The sequence below is a fragment of the Equus asinus genome, chromosome 8 (genome assembly GCF_041296235.1).
Source record: "Equus asinus isolate D_3611 breed Donkey chromosome 8, EquAss-T2T_v2, whole genome shotgun sequence".
In the NCBI taxonomy this organism is placed as follows: domain Eukaryota; kingdom Metazoa; phylum Chordata; class Mammalia; order Perissodactyla; family Equidae; genus Equus; species Equus asinus.
In genome coordinates, this window is record NC_091797.1 from 44,284,982 (window position 1) to 44,304,150 (window position 19,169).

General features: G+C 44.6%; 1 pseudogene; it reads right to left on the reverse strand.

Annotated features, from left to right (window-relative positions):
• Positions 1-5,203: 5,203 nt before the first annotated feature.
• Positions 5,204-17,928, reverse strand: LOC123288465 (butyrophilin subfamily 3 member A1-like; annotated as a pseudogene).
• Positions 17,929-19,169: the final 1,241 nt, after the last annotated feature.

A 19,169-nucleotide genomic window follows, 5' to 3' on the forward strand; every position in this document is an offset into this window, starting at 1 on the left:
CAAAAAACAATGTCCAACAAGCAAACAATTCTACATCAACTCAATTCAGAGTGGGGCAGGGGGCCTCCAATCATAGCTGGTAGGAGACCCCATGTTTGTTACTCAGAAGGGCAACCTTGTATCTGATTAATACAAAATGTCATGAAAGGAGTGTTTCTCAACCTGATGTCCTGACTCTGTTCACAGCAACACTGCAGAGCTGAGAGTGCGGGTGTGTGTGTGGCAGGAACCCTCTACTCTTTTCCTGTAAACATGACCCTGGCTTGACCTGCCCCACTCAGAATTCACTTGTTGTAGAATTGTTTGTTTGATATTGATGTTTCCTCCCACCATGGCCAGGATTGGATCAGCTGGCCCCATGACAGTCAAATGGTCTATTCAACAAAGGATTAGAATCAGACGGGGGCCCCAGCCATCATATATCTAAGGCAAGAAAAGACGTGCATATTCCAGGGCACAGACAGATTCCTAACACATTCTTTCAGGCATATTCTTTCTGAGGCCACAGGGGCTTCCTGGGCTGAGGATTCTGGTGGCCAGTAGCTGTGGCTGGTCAGCTGCAATAGATACCTAGTAGGAGTGTCTACTGAGGCTGCTAATGCTTCCTGAACAAAACATTGTGAAGCAGACACTGAGCGCCCTCTACTGACCCTGTGCTCACAGAGGGTTTCTTCCATATCCCATCACAGTGCCTGGAGTGTGGTGTAAACTTGGGCTGTCCAAAATGATACCCTTTAGCTAGTGGCAATGGAAATATAAAATACACACAATTTTGAAAATTTAGAATAAAAGCATATTAAATATCTCATTGTTAATATTTTACATTAATTAAAATTTAAATAATATAATTTTGGTCATTTGAAGTTCAAGAAAACATATTATTAAAATTTATTTCGTACGTTTCTATGTTACTTTTAAAAGCATAGTTACTAAAGTACTTAAAATTGTGTATGCGGCTGGCCTTTGTGGCTCTCATTTCATTTCCATCTGACTACTGGTATAAATTCAATGATCATGTGCAGAAGGAAAGGATGAGTGCACACAACTGCAGCACTTCTTCAGACTGCAGTGTTTTGCAGACCTAAGTGTCAATTTTCCTTTCTGAGAAGCTGATAGGAGCTAGTGGCATGGACCCTAGCTGAGACCAGTGCAAACAAGCTGAGAAGGAGGAAGAGACGGGCATCCGGCAGGTAGACCTGCAGGGAAGCAGCTGGCTCCACAAGCACCAAAGATGAGTCACCCAGGAGGGGCAGGGACCAGAGACCTAGGGTCACAGACAGAGAAATCAGCCAAGGAGACTTGACACTAGTTCTGATCTGGGTCAAACCTTCCTGTAACCAGTGTTGGGATCATCAGCGCCCCAACTATGGTCTTGTGCAGCCGCCTTTCTCTCTGGGTTCAGGTTTCTCCGGATAGATTGATTCATTAAACATTCCATGGAACAAGCCAACCACACAAAGATGAGGGAGGCAGTTTTCTGCCCTCCTCCACTCACTTCTCTGGCCAGAGTTGAATTTCTTCAGTCGTCACTTAATATTCTTCCATACCCTCCCTCCCCTCCCTTCCTCCTCCCTCAGACTTTGAGGCCTGAGGTAAAGCCAGTTGTGGAGAGCCTCCTCTCCAGGAAGCTTCCCTTCTCTGGGGGACCCCGCCTTTCCCCAGTCAGGTTCCCTTCCTCTGCTTACCGCCCCACCCACACCCCAGAGCTGTAGAGCTTCCCCTCCCTTTCGTACCTTCTAGATTAACTTCTTGGGTTTCTTTTCTCCCCTGACACTCAAATGATGATTTTCTGCTTCTCCCTCTCCTCTTTAACCCACTCGTGAGCACAGCCACAACCAGAGAACAAACTGTCCGGAAAGCAGAGAAGACAATTTTCTTAATCTCCCATTAGTCACTGTGTGCGGGGCTGTGGGACCAGAAACCTAGTGCACTTTCCAACCACAAAGTCTGAATATTTCCAATGAGTGATTTGGAGGTCAGGATTGGCCTGCTGTGGGTCAGCAGCCAATAGTATCCCTGAGCCAGCTTTCTCACCAGTTCTTAGGTAAAATACAGAAAGCCCCTTTAAGAATTCAAATCTCATAGTTGAGAATAGCCTTTTGAGAGGATCTGGCCTTTCTATTGCTTTTTCTATTTTCAGAAGCAACATACAATTCATTGTTTTTGTAAAACATTGAGATTCCCCACAGATTGTGGTTTTGCTGCCAACAAGGAGGAGAAGTCTCTGTGTGTAGAAGTGTGTATGGAGTAGAGGATGGGGTTGGCGGGTGGGGAGGTGATGAGGGAAACATAAGCTACCCTCTTTCCAGAGACAGAGGAATCTCGTTCATATTTATCTGCTTGTGGCGGGCAGTGGAGACATAAGGGGGAACACAGGGAGAGGTTAGAGGGGTAGAGAATGAAGCAAGACAGCAGCTGCAGTAGTAGACTGTAGACCTTGTCATTCATTCAAAAACTATGGAGGGAGAGATGCTGAGGATAGTGAGAGGCAAAACCCCTTTCTCTCAGGAAGGTGGCATTCTCATAGGGGCAGGAAGATGGCTGCAAACAAAGACTTTCTTGTTGGGCTTCATCCTCTGCCAGTAGATGGACCTGTTGACTTCAACACCCCCCTACACCCACACAATGCTCCCCTCCCATGCCCCACAGACCCCAATCAGGCCACTGTATAGTCCTGAGACACATTTCTCACATCTCCCTCAAGAGCTTAAGTGCTTCCCCTGGGGGCTCCAATTCCTTTCTGATTCAACTCAAAACTGTGCAATTAGCACACTAGCAAAGGCTCCACAGTTTCCTCCCACAACTGGGTTGCTCTTGGAAAAGGACCAGAGGATGGGTGGTGAGAGTCTAAGAGCCTGGCCCACCTACAGCCTCTATCGGAAGAAAATAAGACCCAGGGGTTCTCTGGAAGTTTGTGCCAGAAGTACCCAGTGAAGCCAGGCCTAAAACCCCTGCGGTAGCTGACCTGAGTCAGAGGGAAGTACGTGTGTTCTCAGCATGAGGAGGACCCAATGCACATGAGACAGCTCAGCAGGAAACCAGCTCCAAGTGAAGTGTGCCACTACAGATCATGACAACCTGACCCAAATCATTCTCTGAGCAGAGAGGAATAAACCCAGTGGGTGTGTTCCTTCCTTTGAGTCACCTCAAACTGTGGATTCCTTCCAGGTGAGGTTAAACATCTTGGTGCACAAAAGACATTCCTACTCTGTCTTGTTCAAATTTCAAATTATTGACTCATGGAATTAATGAGCATAGGAAAATTGTTGTGCTAAGCTTCTAATTTTCAGGGCTTTAGCAATAGTACCCAGTACATCTGCCTTGTCACAAGAGAACAAATTTCACAGAATATACAGCACGAATAAAACTGGGCCCCAAATTCACTGGAACCAAGGACAGGAAAGTTGCCCAAACTCTCTCCATCTTGAACCCTTCACTCTGCACATCTGCTTTGGTCTAATTCCTCTGTAGATCACCTTCCTTTTGCTTCTCTAGACCACACTGTGGATGGGAAATGCCTTCCTGCAGCTTTCATCCATGCCTGCTATTAAGCAGGTATAACTGGTTACATATCACTGAGCCATTCAGTGAAAATATCCAAGATATTCCCTCTGGCTTAGTCTGGGTCAGGTGTCCATCCCAGGTCCAGTCCATGTCAGAGGGCAGAGGGGCCATGTTACATAGACATGTATCAGAAAGCAGAATGGCACACTGCTAAATGGATGGGGGTGGAGGGAGGGCAGACAGGTTTTAGCAGGCATTCAGTATATTCTCAGAGGCAGAACATTGTAAACAAATGCTGTTGATGCCCAACCCCATAGCCCTTTGGTCCGTGTCAGGTAGATAGTTTCCTTTAAGGTAACAATTTCCAGGTGCTTATTTTATTCTTCTCCCCCTGAGAGTTTTCTCCATCAGCAATGACATTTGCTCCTTTGCATATACCATGCCCAACCTGGAAGTTCAGGGGAGTTAACACCCAAGGGATAACCTTAATCCAATGGAGGATGGGAGATGTTTTGAAACAATGGCCCAGCCTCTCCATCACTGCTAGGTGGATTCTGAGGTATAGCTTACAATTTCACATGGTTTCTCAGAGTGTCCTGACCAGGACCGAGCCCAGTTGCCCTCAAGATAACCAACTAATTAACCTACCATCAATCCCATTTTTCAGTTAGTTGGCTCTTCTCCTTTTATTTTTTTATCAAACTTTAGTTTCCTGGGATCACTTCCCAAATAGACTACCTGAACCCAAGTCCTTGACTGAGAGTCAGATTTTGGGGAATCCAAACTAATGGATTCCCATTCAGCACACATTGTATCCAAGAGTGAGAATGATCTTTTCTGGAGAAGTACACTCTGACTATATACCCAAGTCTAGCAAGCAAATAAAGAGCTACAGGTAAAAGTACCAAAAATTCACAGAAATCTCCAATCATGGAGGCCACTTTTATATAAACGGGCCTAGCAGGATGGAGGCCTCCTCCTCCTTCAGAGTGAGGGAGGCTGCGACTGTGATAAGTGTAGTAGGCTAAATAGGCCACACCATCATCTCTGCAACATGTGAATACGGTACATTACATGGCAAAAGGAATCTTACAGATGGAATTGAGGGTTTGGATGTTAAAGTAGGGAGATTATCTTGGAATCTCAGGAAAATTATCCTGGAGTATCTGAATGGACTCAGTCTAATCACATGAGTTCTTACCAGCAGAAGAATCAAACAGATTTAATGGAAGAAGCTGCAGGAGAGATTCAGACATTGAGAGGGACTCAAGCTGCCATTGCTGTTTTGAAGATGGAGGAAGAGGGCCAAGGAAGGTGGCAGCCTCCAGAAGCTGAGAATATCCCTCAGCTGACAGCAAGGAATGGCAACCTCATCCTATGACTGCAAGAAAATGAATTATGCCAACAGCGTATGAGCAAGTAAATAGATTCTTCCCTAGGGCCCCCAGACAGCACAAGGCCTGCAGACACCTTGATTTTAGCCCAGGGAGACCGATGTTGGACTTCTGACCTAAATAAATGTGAGATGATTTGTTTATGTTGTTTCAGGTCCCAAAATTTGTGGTAATTTAATATGAGATCAATAGAAAACTAATACGGGAAAGATTTTGTGAAAATGTTACAATGAAGTAAACTGTGATACTGTGGTGAGTAAACTGTAGGGGCTTAAAAGCTAGAAAAAGCTCAGTGGAAGATTGAAGATTATTAACAAATTTATTCACCAAATGTAACTTGACAACCACATGCCAGATAGCGGGGATACAGTGGTGAACAATAACAGTGATGATAATGAAAAGAAGCCTTCCTCCAGTATCCATCAGTTGACAGGAACATCCATTAACATCAATAAGTGATCAGGGGTGGAAATTTCTCTTTCCTGGAGAAGCATTCTACAGTGTGGTAGAAATACCACTAAAGTTCATCTAACTGCCTTCCTCCCAAATTCCTATCCCACACACAATCTTTAGGTGTTAAGGTAGGCTTCCTGGAGAACTTTTTAGCAGGAGGATTGGTTCTGGCTCCATGATCACGCATCACATTGAAAGAGTGGGTACACATGTGCCCATTATTAGTTAAGAGTTTGGCCTCTAGTCCCTTCACATCCTGTATGATGCGGTCCCTGTGAATTCATTCTCTGGACCACGTCACCTTTCAGACAATCCAGTGAAGTGCTGGACCTATGGCTCTGACAATCCACCTTGAAGGAATCAAGTGGGGTGTGGCCTCTGTAGTCACCTACAATGATCCTTAACATGCGGTGTCATGGAAAGGGAACCTCAGGGATGCACATGTTTCCCTCACCATGGGGGCAATAGGGCTAGAAAGGAACAACAGGCTTGGTGGTGGGGTGGGAGAAGGGCCTAACCTTTCCTAGCAGCACAGCTTTCTATATGAATTACATGAGTTACTTAACTTGGCCCTGCCTCAGTTTCCACATTCTCAAAATGAGACTACTTCACGGGGTTGTTGTGAGAATTAAATGAGTGAAATTCACTTAAAGCATTTAGCACAGCACCAAGCACATGTTTTATCTGTAAATGTCAGATATTGTTGTTCAAATTCCAGCTGTCATTCACTTGCTGAATCAGCTTTAGAAAATTAATCAATTTTCTGTACCCCCATTTCCTTATCTATATAACGGAGACAATAAAGTGGCATCAAACTCTACTGTCATATGGCATAAGGAATTAATATTAGTGAAGTGCTTCACACAGTGTGGGAATTTAGTAAGTATTTTATTGTTGTGATGTGTTGCTGTTAAGGAGGAGGCCCTCAGCTCCAGGCTGGGCAGGGGAAACAAGGATGTTACTTTAGCCTGAGGGTCCCCAATCCCAACAGCAGGGCCCAGGTTCACTGGGGTATCCAGGGAAAGGTCAGACCTTAAGTCATTGACAGGGGAACTCCCTACTCATGTCGGTGCTGGGAAAATGGTCAAGGGGGTGTCATCCCATCCGATAAGTCTGAAAATAGGGTACAGAGGCCCGGAGAATGAGGTGTGTGGGAAGGTGTAGATATGAGATCCATCCTTGGCATTGTAGAATGAGACCTCACCAGTCTCATAGTCCAGGAAAATCCCCACTCTTTGAGGAGGATTGAGAATTGCCAGTTTGGTCAAAGGGTCAGTGAGAGCTTGATATTCATTCATATCTGACAGCCCTATAATCCAGAATCCATTCTTGGGTGCCATAGAAACCTGTTTTTTCCTCTCCACGTTCTCCCTACACACCCCAACATACCACCCTTTCCTGACCCCCACATCCACCTCCCAGAAATGTCTCCCTGACATGAAGCTCTTGCAGCCAAGCACAGAGTTACGCGTATTAAATCTCTTAGGATTGTCGGGCAGATTTTGTTCACTGTCTGCCAACTTCAGGATCTTCCGGTCTTCAGAAATAAGGAGGATGTGGTTTGCTGTGTCAGGATCCAGAATCACATCCGCTGCAGAAAGTTTGGGGATGGACCATGAGGTCAGTCATTGTTCCCAGACCTCAGAGCCTCAGCCTTCAAGACCTGGGTGTGACTGAGGAGGTCTAAGTACAGACCCAGATGTCCCCAGCCTGCCCTGAATATGACACTTTCAGCAACACCAAAGAAAGGCCCAGGAATCCTAGCTCAGTGGGAAAGAGTGCTGCCTAACCTGACATCTCCATTGGCTCCCTTCTTACATCTTTTTCTTACTTTCCTCCCCAAAATGACTATGCCCACCTGTTGTTTGTATGCACATAGATTTACATTTCAGTCTTTGCTCTATCACTCATGAGCTGAATGACTTTTCTTCTTATGCTGTCTCTTTTCTCCATAGTTTCAAGCTATACAATATCTTTGAGCCTCAATTTCCTTACCTGAAAAATGGGGATAAAAATACTAATCAGTAGGGTAGAAAAAAGACAATACATGTTTTATAGTAGCCCAGGGCCAGGCATGGAGGAAGTTCCTGATGGTATAATAACTCCATGCCTTTTCTGTGCTAGAGGCCATGTTGGGGGCTTTCTGTGCTCCCAGATGCACTCTCCTCCTTTCTCTACCCTCTTCTGGGCCCCAGGAATCTGTCCTTTATGAACAACATCACTGGGCTCCCTTGCCTCTGGTTACCTGTTGGGTTTGGCCAATGGAGGTATTAGCAGAATACTGTGAGGAGAAAGAAAAGACAGGCACAGCATTTATTTCCCCCACTTCCTCCCTGCCAATGTCAGATAGTGATGCTCTCACAAAGGCATGACTCCTCTCAGGCAGCCTGTCCTCGAGCTACAGCTTCCTTGGGCTCCAGTAACTGCTCCCTCTCCCTATTCCTTCAAGCCTAGGGTGGTGACAGCTCCCCACTATTGTGAGCCCTGGGGCACTTCACCCTACCTTGTTGGTTTCCCTTAACCCCAATCCCAGCTTAGTAAACAATTCCTCTTCTAAACCTTCTTCAACCACCCAGATTGAACATGCCATCTCTTTCTTGTTGGCTTTTGACCAATACACATTAATTACCTCATTTAGTCTTTACCTCAACTCTCACATAATAAGAATTATAATCACCACTTAAAAAATGAAGAAACTAAAGTACAGAAACATTAAGTAACTTGGGGACACACAGCAGCAGGAAGTGGCATAAGAAGCTTGGGAAAAGCAAAGATCTTTGTGCTTTGCCGTCTCTCCTTGGTCATTCCACATCCTCCCTCTCCCTGCAGTGTTAGTTCACTCTGCCTCTCCTTCCCTCAGTCTACCCTTTATGCCTCTTCCTTCCCAAAAAGATCTGTGGATCCCAGGAGAGCAATCTTCCCTGGCTCCCTGGGCTCTCAGGAGGAAGCCCCTGGAGATTGGGCATACCTTTGAGACCAGGACCTCAAGTCACCCACTCGGAACTCTCCCAGTCATGGAGACTTTTCCTCCCAGAATCTCAAGAGTTGGAGAAGAAAAAGGGAGATTATGGTCCCTCAGGTTGTTGTCCTAGGGAACACACAGGGATTCACTCACCAGGTTGGAAGAGGGCCGTCTTCCATTCTGAAAGGCAGGAAATGTAGATAAAGAAAGGGCATTATTTCTGTTCTTGCCCCATTCCTTCTCCTCACTAAGCCTTTTCTCCCTCATTTTCTTCAGTCTCTTGCAATGTCCAGCTTCTTTCATCTGTACCTCTGCCAGATCAGCCATACAATCTCTCAAAAATGGTGGACTTCCTTCCCTCCATCATACTGGGGCTGCAGGTGACATGGCCAGCCTTTGCTAGGGTGTGAGCATGTGTACCAGCAGGTTGTATCTGGAAGGTCCTCTGTGGCTCCAGAAAAGCAGTGTTGGTATTCCCCATAGAAAAGGAGCCTCTGGACTAGATCTGATTATTCCTTCAGGGAATGCCAATGGGTCACACAGCAGAGAAATGGTTTACATGCTTAGTGCACATTATCCATGAAACTCAGAGAACATCAGGGTCACTTACCAGCATAGGCCTGAGACTTCTCTCTACCTACAATGAAGAAAGGTAGAGATGTCACCCGAACAATGTCATTTCTGGGTTATTTCCTTTCTGTTCTTTTGCATCCATCTAATCATTCATTTTGGCTCACATCCCCACCCTTCCTACCTTCTCCCTCTGCCTGTTCAATTCTCTCCTCGCCTCCTAAATATCAAGTCTGAAAACATCAATTGCATGCTGATAATACCACAGGTACCGTGTTAGTGCTTTCCCAGTTGAGGCCTGGCAGATCTATTTTGTATGTGTCTACACTCCCATTCATGGGCACAGGTGTTGCTGTGTGTACATGTGACTGTGTATGTGCACTGGAATCCATCTCTCTCAAGCTGTATTATGTCCTGCATACTTCTGAAAAGAATTGAGCAACTTAATGAAGAAATTTCCGATACTGTTTTTTTAAAAGCAGTTCTAATAAACCTATGAGAACTGAGCCACTGTGAGCATTCCTTTTTTAAAATACGCTTTTCTCTCTCCTTCTCCTTTGATTTTCTCATTCATTTAAATCTTACATTCTTTGTTTTCTTCTCAGCAGCCTATGGATTATGTAAAGCAATTAGGGAGGTTCCCAGCATAGGGAAGGCACTACATCTAGAGAGTTCCATCTCCATCCTCTTTTCCTTTGCAGTGCACTCCTGGATATTCTGAGGTGCCTGCTGGACTGAAGAGTCTGTGGGCCCATCCTGGAGAGAGATTGAGGCTCTTTTCTCCATTAAAAAAACAAGACTTGCCTGTGCTACCCTCTGAACGCCACCCTTCTTTCTTCCCATCCCTGAATGGGTCAGGGATATTTCTCAGCCCTGGGCAGTTTTAGAGGCAAGCACAAAGGCTGGGACATATCCCAGTAGACAGTGTTAGATTGGAATTCAGAGAAAGTGTCAGCGCCACTCACCAGCCATCAGCAGGAACTCTCTCTTCTCTGCAACAGAAGAAATGTCAAGAGTCATTAAGACACTTACAGCAGGGGTACCAAGACATGTGTGGGTCCCTGGAGAATTGGAACTTACTGAATTCTTGCAGGAGCTTCTCTGGAAAATAAGCAGAAAAAAAAATATGCTGTTATGGTGATGGAGCGGAGAGGACCTCTGGAGCATAAACCTTCCTAATGACACAAAGCAGAAGTGGGTATGCGGGGTGGGGAGGGGGTGATGTCCTTGGGCTCCCTCCCCTAAGCCAGGGCCTTAGGTTACCTCCCTGGTCAGATACCTCTTGCACTTCGTTTCTGTTTCTTTTCTGCCAGTGCTGTTTGTGTTTCCACACTCTTTCTCTCTTTCTCCTGGAATAGAGCCTTTGTCTTCTGGAATAGAGCCTCTTTCTCCTGGGATAGAGCCTCTTTCTCCTGGGATAGAGCCTCTTTCTCCTTCTTTTGTCGCCACAGGAAGTAAACAGCCCCTGCGAGAAGCAGCAGCAAGACAGGCAGGGTCCCAGCGAAGGCTGCTATCCAGGGCTGGGCTCTCCAGAAGAAGGGGTCTGCAATGGAATGGAGCTTTAGCCTCTCACCTCCAGGGTGGGGATCACAGAGTTGATCTCATGACATTAAATGATCCTTCTCCTTCTAAAGTCTCAGGGAACTTTGGGTAAGACTTCAGTAAACTCTTACAATAACATAATGCTATTACTTGCTTTGAACTGTCTGCTGCACACATGTGAATATGAGTTAGTTGAACATGAAAATCATACTTTTTTCTAATTTAATTTTCCAATAGGTTACATTTACATGAAATACAAAATACAAAAAAAATATATAAAAAGTTGTCTAGTCTCCCATCCACTCCCTCCTCCCTCCCCCCATTTATTAGCCTCTCATCAGTCAGCTTAATATGGTGGTTAGGAATGTGAACTTTGGGGCCGGCCCGGTAGTGCAGTAGTTAAGTGTGCACGTTCCGGTTCAGCAGCCCGGGATTCACAGTTTCTGATCCCTGGTGCGGACCTGGCACTGCTTGGCAAAAGCCATGCTGTGGTAGGCGTCCCACATATAAAGTAGAGGAAGATGGGCATGGATGTTAGCTCAGGGCCAGTCTTCCTCAGCAAAAAGGGGAGGATTGGCGGGAGTTGGCTCAGGGCTAATCTACCTCAAAAAAAAAAAAAAGAATGTGAACTTTGGAGCTGGAGGGGCTGCATTCAAATTCTGGGTCCTCCACTTGATAGGCAGTATGATCTTGGATCTTGGACTAATTACTTAACTTCTCTGTTCCTGGTGTCCTAATCTGTAACATGGGGTAACAACAGCACCTAATTCATAAGGTTAAAAGATTAAAATAATGCTTACAAAATGCCTGACACATAGTCAATGCTATGCAAGTGTGTATTAAGTTTTAAAAATGTAAATATCTTTTTATTTTTTTCTCTTTTACACCTAAGATAGAATTCTATACAATGTGCTCTGCATCTGGCTTTTTCTGTTCATCTTGGAGATCCTGCAAAATTAATACAGAAAGAATGTCTGTGTTTTCTTTCATAGCTGTGCAATATTCCATTTCATAAAAGTTCCCTGTTGATGGATATTTGCACAGTTTCTAATTTTTTGCTATTACAATTAATGCTGTAAGAAATAAACTTTTGCATGTGTCATTTCATACAAATTCAAGTCTGTCTGTCAGATAAATTTCCAGAAGTGGGATTTTTGGGTCAATAAATAAGTAGTTTGGATAAATTCTGCTATATTACCCCCAGTAGAAGCTGGCCAATTTAGATCAAAAATAGATCAACAAATATCTAAGAGTGACTGTCTCCCGAAAATCCTGCCATCAGAACGTATGACCCGCCACCTCAGGTTTTTTGTTTTATTTTTGGCCAGTGGAAAATGTTTATTTCTTCTTCTTCTTCTTCTTCTTTTATTTTTGGTGAGGAAGATTGTCCCTGAACTAACATCTGCGCCAATCTTCCTCTATTTTGTGTGTGGGCTGCTGCCACAGCATGGCTTAATGAGTGGTGTGTAGGTCTGTGCCCAGCATCTGAACCTGGGAACCTGGGGTCACCAAGGCAGAGGACATGAGCTTAACCACTACACCACTGGGCCAGCCCCTGGAAAATGTTTTAGTACACATGCCTCTATTGAGTGAGATTGGACATCGTCTCTCATGTATTATTTCCTTTTCTGTGAACTTTGTTCATTTTTCTACTGGGTTGTTTTATATTTTAAGCAGATTAGCACTTTCTCTAAGATGTTAATAGCACATATTTTTTCTGCGTTTTGTCATTTGTTTGCTTAAGGGTCTGATCTTTACCATTTTCCCCCAATTCCCACTTCCTGTCACAGTTTCTGACACACAGGAAATACTCATGAAGAATTTGTAACATAAACAGCTTTATGGGGGAATGAAACATTCCCAGAGATAGAAGAAGGCTCTGGATCCTGTTCTGTGCCTTATATTCACTGCAGAGACCCGAGTCAGCAACAGAGAATCACACATCCTCCTTCTTTCAGTGGCCACAGCTCAGCACAGTACACCTGAGGCTCAGCAGGGTACTGACCTGCAATGGAAATCCCAGTGGTCTTTTCTTGATTGAGGAGGGGATTTCTGATGAGACAGGAAACTCCTTCCCCAGAGCTGCCTTTCACGATCACAGATGCTGTGACTGCATACAGGCCATCTCCATCTTCAACCAAAGGTGCTGCCACAGCTGGCATGACCTCTCCCTTGGCATCTCTCCACTGTATTTGGGGCTGAGGATACCAGCCAGTAGACATGCACTCCAGATGGATCCCTCCACCCTCATAACCCTTCATTTCAATGTGAGGGTCAGAACCCAGCTCTGTGGAAAGATAAATGAGTCTGATTTTTCTGAGCCTACTGTATCAATTAGAGGCCCAAAAGGAATTGGATGGCGCATTCTCATTAGATAATTCTTGAGGGGTTTCATCAAGCAGCTGTTTACAAATGCATGGTGGTGGTGAGGGGAAAACTACACAGGATAGAGCAATGCCCCATGGCCAGGAACAGTGGAGCTGTTACCACCCACCCCTGAACGCAAACAGAGGTGGAGAGGAAACTGTCCTGAAGACCTACAAGAAGAGAGTCCAGTAGAGAGGGCTTTCTTAAGAGGAGCTATGATCTTCGGGAAAGGAATGCAGCCAGCTAGATGTGGTCCTGTGGGGAGAAAGCCAGGGGAATAAGTACCTTGACCTCTCTCTCCTCTCTCCCTCCTTCCATCTTCTGCTATGGCTCCCATTGACCAAACCCAGTCAGAAACTATAGGGCAAGAGAGTGCCCTGAGAAAGAGAAGTGCAACCCTCAACATCTGGACATTGACCTGCACTCTGTGTTCTCCTGTTGAACATAAGCAGTTTCATGGAGCATCAACATCAGATAAGAGCACTTTGTCACTATGATGGGTCAAGACAAAGACAAGATCATTCAGCAATTGTGTTTGAACATAGAGAAAATCATGAACACTGTCCAAACCACAATCATGACCCATAGGAGCATGCACCTGGAGGGACCACAGAAGCTATCTAGAACACAATTGAACCCAAACAAATGTGTGCCATCACTAAGGAGATATTTTCTATTCTTCCAGTCCCCAACCTTCCACTTCCCTGTTTAGGACCTGGTGGCCAGCATGGCAGACTTTTTACTTGATAAGTTAGAGTACAGGAGTGATTCTTCCTAGAGGAAGCACTGTGTCTTTCCCGAGGGCTTCAGAGAAACAAAGAGGGAAGGCAGTGGAGGCAGATACTAGTGACTAGTCAGGATGCTCTGAGGTGGATTTGGAGCATGAAATATTCATCTGCCCCCCTCAGAACCACAGAGGAAAGAGCTCAGAACAAAACCTGGAGGCTCACCTGCAACCTCCAGCTCCACCATGGCTTTTTCATAGAAGTTGTCGCCTTGGAAATAACACAGGTAGTTTCCAGTGTCAGAGGGTCTGACGTTGTAAATTCGGAGAGTAGATGTCCCTTCAGTGATGCCATCTCTTAAAATCGAAGTTCTCCCTCAATACTCTGCCATCTGTTGGTCTTCTATTTCCTTTCCATTTGCATACTCATATACTACCTCCCTAAGGTTGGGTCTCACCCACAACAGCTCCATGCTCTCTGCGCTCATCTTGGGGGACACGTGACAGGACAGATCAACGTCTTCACCCACCATGGCCAGGATGGGTTCAAGGGGTCCAATCACAGCAAACTGAGCTGGTCATTAAAAGGAGAAACTCCATCAGAGATACTTGGACCATGAGGGTAAGGGAGGTGGGCCTCAGGTAGAGAGGGTGAGGTACAAAAAACTCAGAGAAAAACAGGATCCTAACAGAAGTATAATTTGTCTTAATGACATGCACACCTTCTGTTTTGGATGGGACTTCCAGGTACGAGAAGTTGTCTGAGGTTCTGACTGGGCACTAATAGGTAATTGTCTGCTTCAGAAACATACAAGTAGAATGCTCCCTACCTGAGCAAGGGGTAAGCAGCTGGACCAGGAGGAGGCAGACAAGGAGGTCGAGCAGAGGGATGTCTAGGGAACTTGCCGTTTTCATCTGTGCTGCAGAGAAATGCCAGAGAGAGTCAGGCAAAAACTATGACTTGGAAGATGACAAATTCCACATCAAACCTCCACCTCCCCAGGGTCGACTCAGGGTGAAACACACAGTCACTAGTGTGGTGACTCAAGATCCTCCTCTGCCAAAATGTCTGCTTGGGAGTCTCTTAACCTTTGAGCTCAACATGAAAATCATCCATGAAAACATGGAATGTTAAGTGTACACACATTTAACATATAAATGTTATGTATGTAGGGTTGAATTTACATATATTATCCCTAATCCATCAGGAAATCCTTGGCTGTACTGTCCAAATATGTTCAGAATCCTTCCACTTTCCCACACTTCCCCTGCTACATCCAGGTCTAAGCCTCCACCATCACACTCTGATTAATGCAGGACCCTCCTCTCTGGGTCCCCTGATTCCACTTGCGTCCCATACAGTCTATGCTTAAAACAACAGCCAGAACATTCTTTGAGTCACATCATGTCAGTGCTCTGCTCAGCACCTTCCATAACTCCCATTTCACTCAGAGTAGATGCTGAAGTCCTCACAATGGCCAGCATGGCCCTCCAGGACTTGCATCTCTCACTTCATCTCCCCTACTATCCTTGTCTGTTCCAGCCACACTGCCCTTCTTGCTGGTGCGTGAATTGACCAGGACAGAGGACCTCGGCCCTCACTCTTCCCTCTACCTGGAACCCTCTTCCCTCAGATATCCACAAAACTCACTCCCTCACCTCCTTCAACTCTTTCATCTAAAATTGGTTCCTCTGAGACCTTCTCTGACCACAGGATTATGGCAAACTGCTCCCATCCCCCTGAGCCTGCTCTCTTTTCCCCATTGAATTTTTATAATCTAACATATCATGTGTTTGCTATCTGTTTCCACCTGCTGGAATGGAAGCTCCACATGAAAGGATATTGATCAATTTTGTTTCCTGATGTGTAACAACCCTGTAGAACAGTGAGTGGTTCACATGAGACTCTCAATAATATTTACTGAATGAGTGAATGGATGAGGGGTAATATATTAACCCATTAATACTCCCTAGCATTTTAAATAGGTTAAAATGATCAGATTAAATGGTTGTCATCCAACAGGAGGGGAGGTGGAGTCTTGCGAAGACAAGTGTCTGCTGTTATAATGACATGCTGTTTTGGTCTGGCTTAGGGAGCAGTGCGCAGCGTCATATGCTGCCACTGGGACTTGCCTATATTAATGTATTTATTCCTATTTTTCAATGAAGTGGTTTCAAGGAGCAAGTATGTCCTGGATATGCATGTAAGAGTGTTACTACTCAGTGTGCCTTAGTGAACTCTTTCCACAATTGTTCTTTGGAGAAGAAATATCTCTGAGAAGGAAATTATTCATTTCCTGTCTTCCCTTTCCCCAGGTGTTCCTTAACTGATGGCCTCTGGGCTCACCAGCAATGGATAAGTTCCCTGGTCTTATTCTTTCCACTGCTAGAGAAATATGAAGCAGAGATATAAGAGCTGGCATTTGCAAAGAAAGGGCAAATATGTCAGGCCAGGAGCATACAGCAGCCCAACAAAGTCATACCTCTATGAAGTGCTGGGGTTCTCATAGCTCAGAGGCAGGGCCCCTGTAACTCCCCACACCCTGCCCAGTGCTACCAACTGTATCTTGGCTCAGAAAGCACCTCTACCGTCTTTCAGGCATGGTCTGTGGCATCACTGTGAACATTTGTGATAAGGGAAGTGTGGAGCCCTTGCCAGCTGGCAAGGCTGGATTCTAGCTGGAGTTCTAGCTTGGCTTCCATCCTAACATCCCCAGACTTGGCTGCATCCCTAGATAGTGGAGAGCCTGAGAGTAGGCCGAGGTGGATCACTCAGAGACAGGAATGAGATCTTCGAACATAGTCCCTCCCTTCTCCCTGGTTTTCTCCCATCATGTATCCTCTCCTTCCCTGAAGACGTCAGGTGGAACGGGATGCTGACAAATGACTTGAGGGTGTGCCCTTTTCTGGAGCAACACTGTGGACTCCTCTAAGCCTCAACCCATGGCCGTCACTAAGTTCAAATCAGGACTCCATAAGACTCTGGTCAAGATCCAATGAGACTCCTTGGTGGAGGCTCTGGAGTCAGTCAGAGGCTGAACCCACCACTTCTAAATCTCAAAGCTAGTGAACAATTAATAAGTGTTACAAATAATTATAGTGACTGTAACATATTACTTTTTCAGAAAATAACAACTCCTCCAAAACAAACCAGCATGAGGTCCCCAGTCATGGTACCTGCAAATCTGGGAACTTCCCGGGGAACAAGGGAACAGAAGTCTGTGCAGCTGGCACTCCTTCAGACCCTGGTCTGAAACCTGGACGGAACCCCAGACAAAATATTGCCTTTGAGTACATCCTGTCCTCTTCAAATTGTTGTCTATGCTGCTAGAGAGAGGACAAGAGTACTATTATTATTACAGGTACAGTTACTCTGTTGTCCTCAGAGTGGGTAATAAACTTTATTTTTTAGGATATTTATTGCTTTTTGGTCCTAATTATAAATCTATTTATAACGGAGAAAAATGTAAAATAACAAAAGTTAAATAATATGTAATGGTAATCATATACTTCATATCATAAGAATGCAAATGTTTCTGGAAGTATTTTGGCTGTATATAAATACCAAGTACCTTGGAAATGTTTCATCCTTTGACCCAGAAATTCCTCTTGTAGGAATTACTCTTAAAGTGGGAAAATAAGGTGTTAACACAATGATTTATGTTGAAGGCTGTTCATCAAAGTAAAATCTACAATAGCAAAATGTAGATACAATTTAGATATCCAAAGTGGATTAAGTTTTTTACAATTACAAATAAAAGCTCTTTATTAAAATTATACAATTACAAATAAAATGCTCTTTTTTAAAAGAGCTAATGACTTTATGGAAATCCCTTCATGATTGGACACTGTGTCATTTAGCCATCCTCCAACAGTTATATATGCATACGTATGTTGTATATGGAGGTTGGTTAGGAGTTTTCTATATTACAAATAATTCTGTAAGGAACATCTTTACATATAAATCTTTAGGACACATCTTGTTTTAAAATCTCTTAAAAATACATTCCCAGAGATGACCAAGAGAGATTCTAAGAGTCTATTTTTCCTTTCTGACCACAGTAAGTTCCTAAGAAAACGTAGTTGGCAAATTTCTTCATTCAGGTTGTCTCTCTCCCACCAAATTTCCCAGTGCAGGTCCCTACATTTTGCACTGCCTCCTGCCCACACCCCCATCTCCTCACCACACAGACAAGCACCAACCCCCTTTCTCTTGGTGAGGACTTCCCTGCACTCACTCTCAGCATTTTAGCCTCTCTCCTTCCAGGGCCTGTGGCCCTGGCTTTTACCAATTTCCCCCACTTACCCTATGGCATTCCCATCTGAAAATCACAGCCCACGGAATGAAGGGAATTAATAATTCTGCATTATAGTTAACATGCTCCTCTGGAAGAAAGGGAAGAGAAAGAAAGGCTTCTCACTGTGAGAAACAGTAACAGAGTCCCTCTTTGGAAGAATTAGTTTTGATTGGCTCAGAGAGGTGTTTCTCATCAGTTGCTGGGCAGACAATAGTAAGGAACATAGAATGAAAACTGAAACTGTATCGGACTGTACAGATGAAGAAAAATTCCAGCCCTAATCCCCTCACTGTTTGTGTCTCTCTGTGTTTACCTATTTGAATCATTCATGTGTACGTTTGTGTGTAATCAGGATTTCATTATCTACACCTGTTTTATGTCTTTTATACCATAATAGATTATCAGCATAACTAAGCAGAAAAATTATAAGATTTTAATGTGAGAAGAAAGGAAGATGTGCATTAATTAAAATGTTTCTGTGGTCATTTGCTGACATCTGTGCACATGTAGATGGGCACATGGAGCAGGATGTCTTTTAAAAGAGAGCCAAATGGAAGTATAAACAGACAGAAAACCAGATCCACTCCACCTTTTCAGCACCTGTGAAACTCTAGTCTCAGATCCATGAGCAAATCATGTAATTCTCAGGTGTCCAGAGGCAGTGCTGCCAGGGACTGATGGGCGTGTCTTATATTTTTCAGAATTTTCTTATTTGGAGTGTTGCTGAGCAGCTTCCTTCACCCTCTGCGCCTTATTTATGCTACCTTTGTATTTTTGTTACTGGAACCAAAGGGGGTTCCCTCCTGGCAAGTTAAATCAGACTCTTCCCCAGAAGTAGTTGTCTCACAAAGGTATATTTGTAGCAAATAGCAGACCATGTGGAATCATTTCCAGAATCATGGCATCCCCGGACAAAGAGAAGCAGGGACTTTTTATTTCAGATGGTGAATAAATATTCAAAAGGGAGAAGTGGGTATTTGCTTGCACAGACTCAGTTGGAAAACAAGCTTCCACATACACTTCAGGGATGGTAATAAGGCCTAAGCTCCTCCTGGAGAGATTGCCAGGAGCCGTGGCTACATCATTTGATCGGCTGTTTGACAGGGTCCCGCTGATTAACGCCGAGGGGTGCAGGGTCGCCCCTTGCTGAAGAATAACCGGCCGGCCCTTCACATAGTTCTGAAACCTGTGCTGCTTCTAACTGCCCTTCATTCCTTTTCTCTTCTTAACCTCCAGCCTCCTTTGGGTGGCTGCTTGGGAGGCACTACCTCCCGGGAAAATTAGGTATAGTAAGAGAACGTGACCACCTGCAGGTAACTTTCAAGATATTTTTCTGAGAGCTAATTTCATTTGAT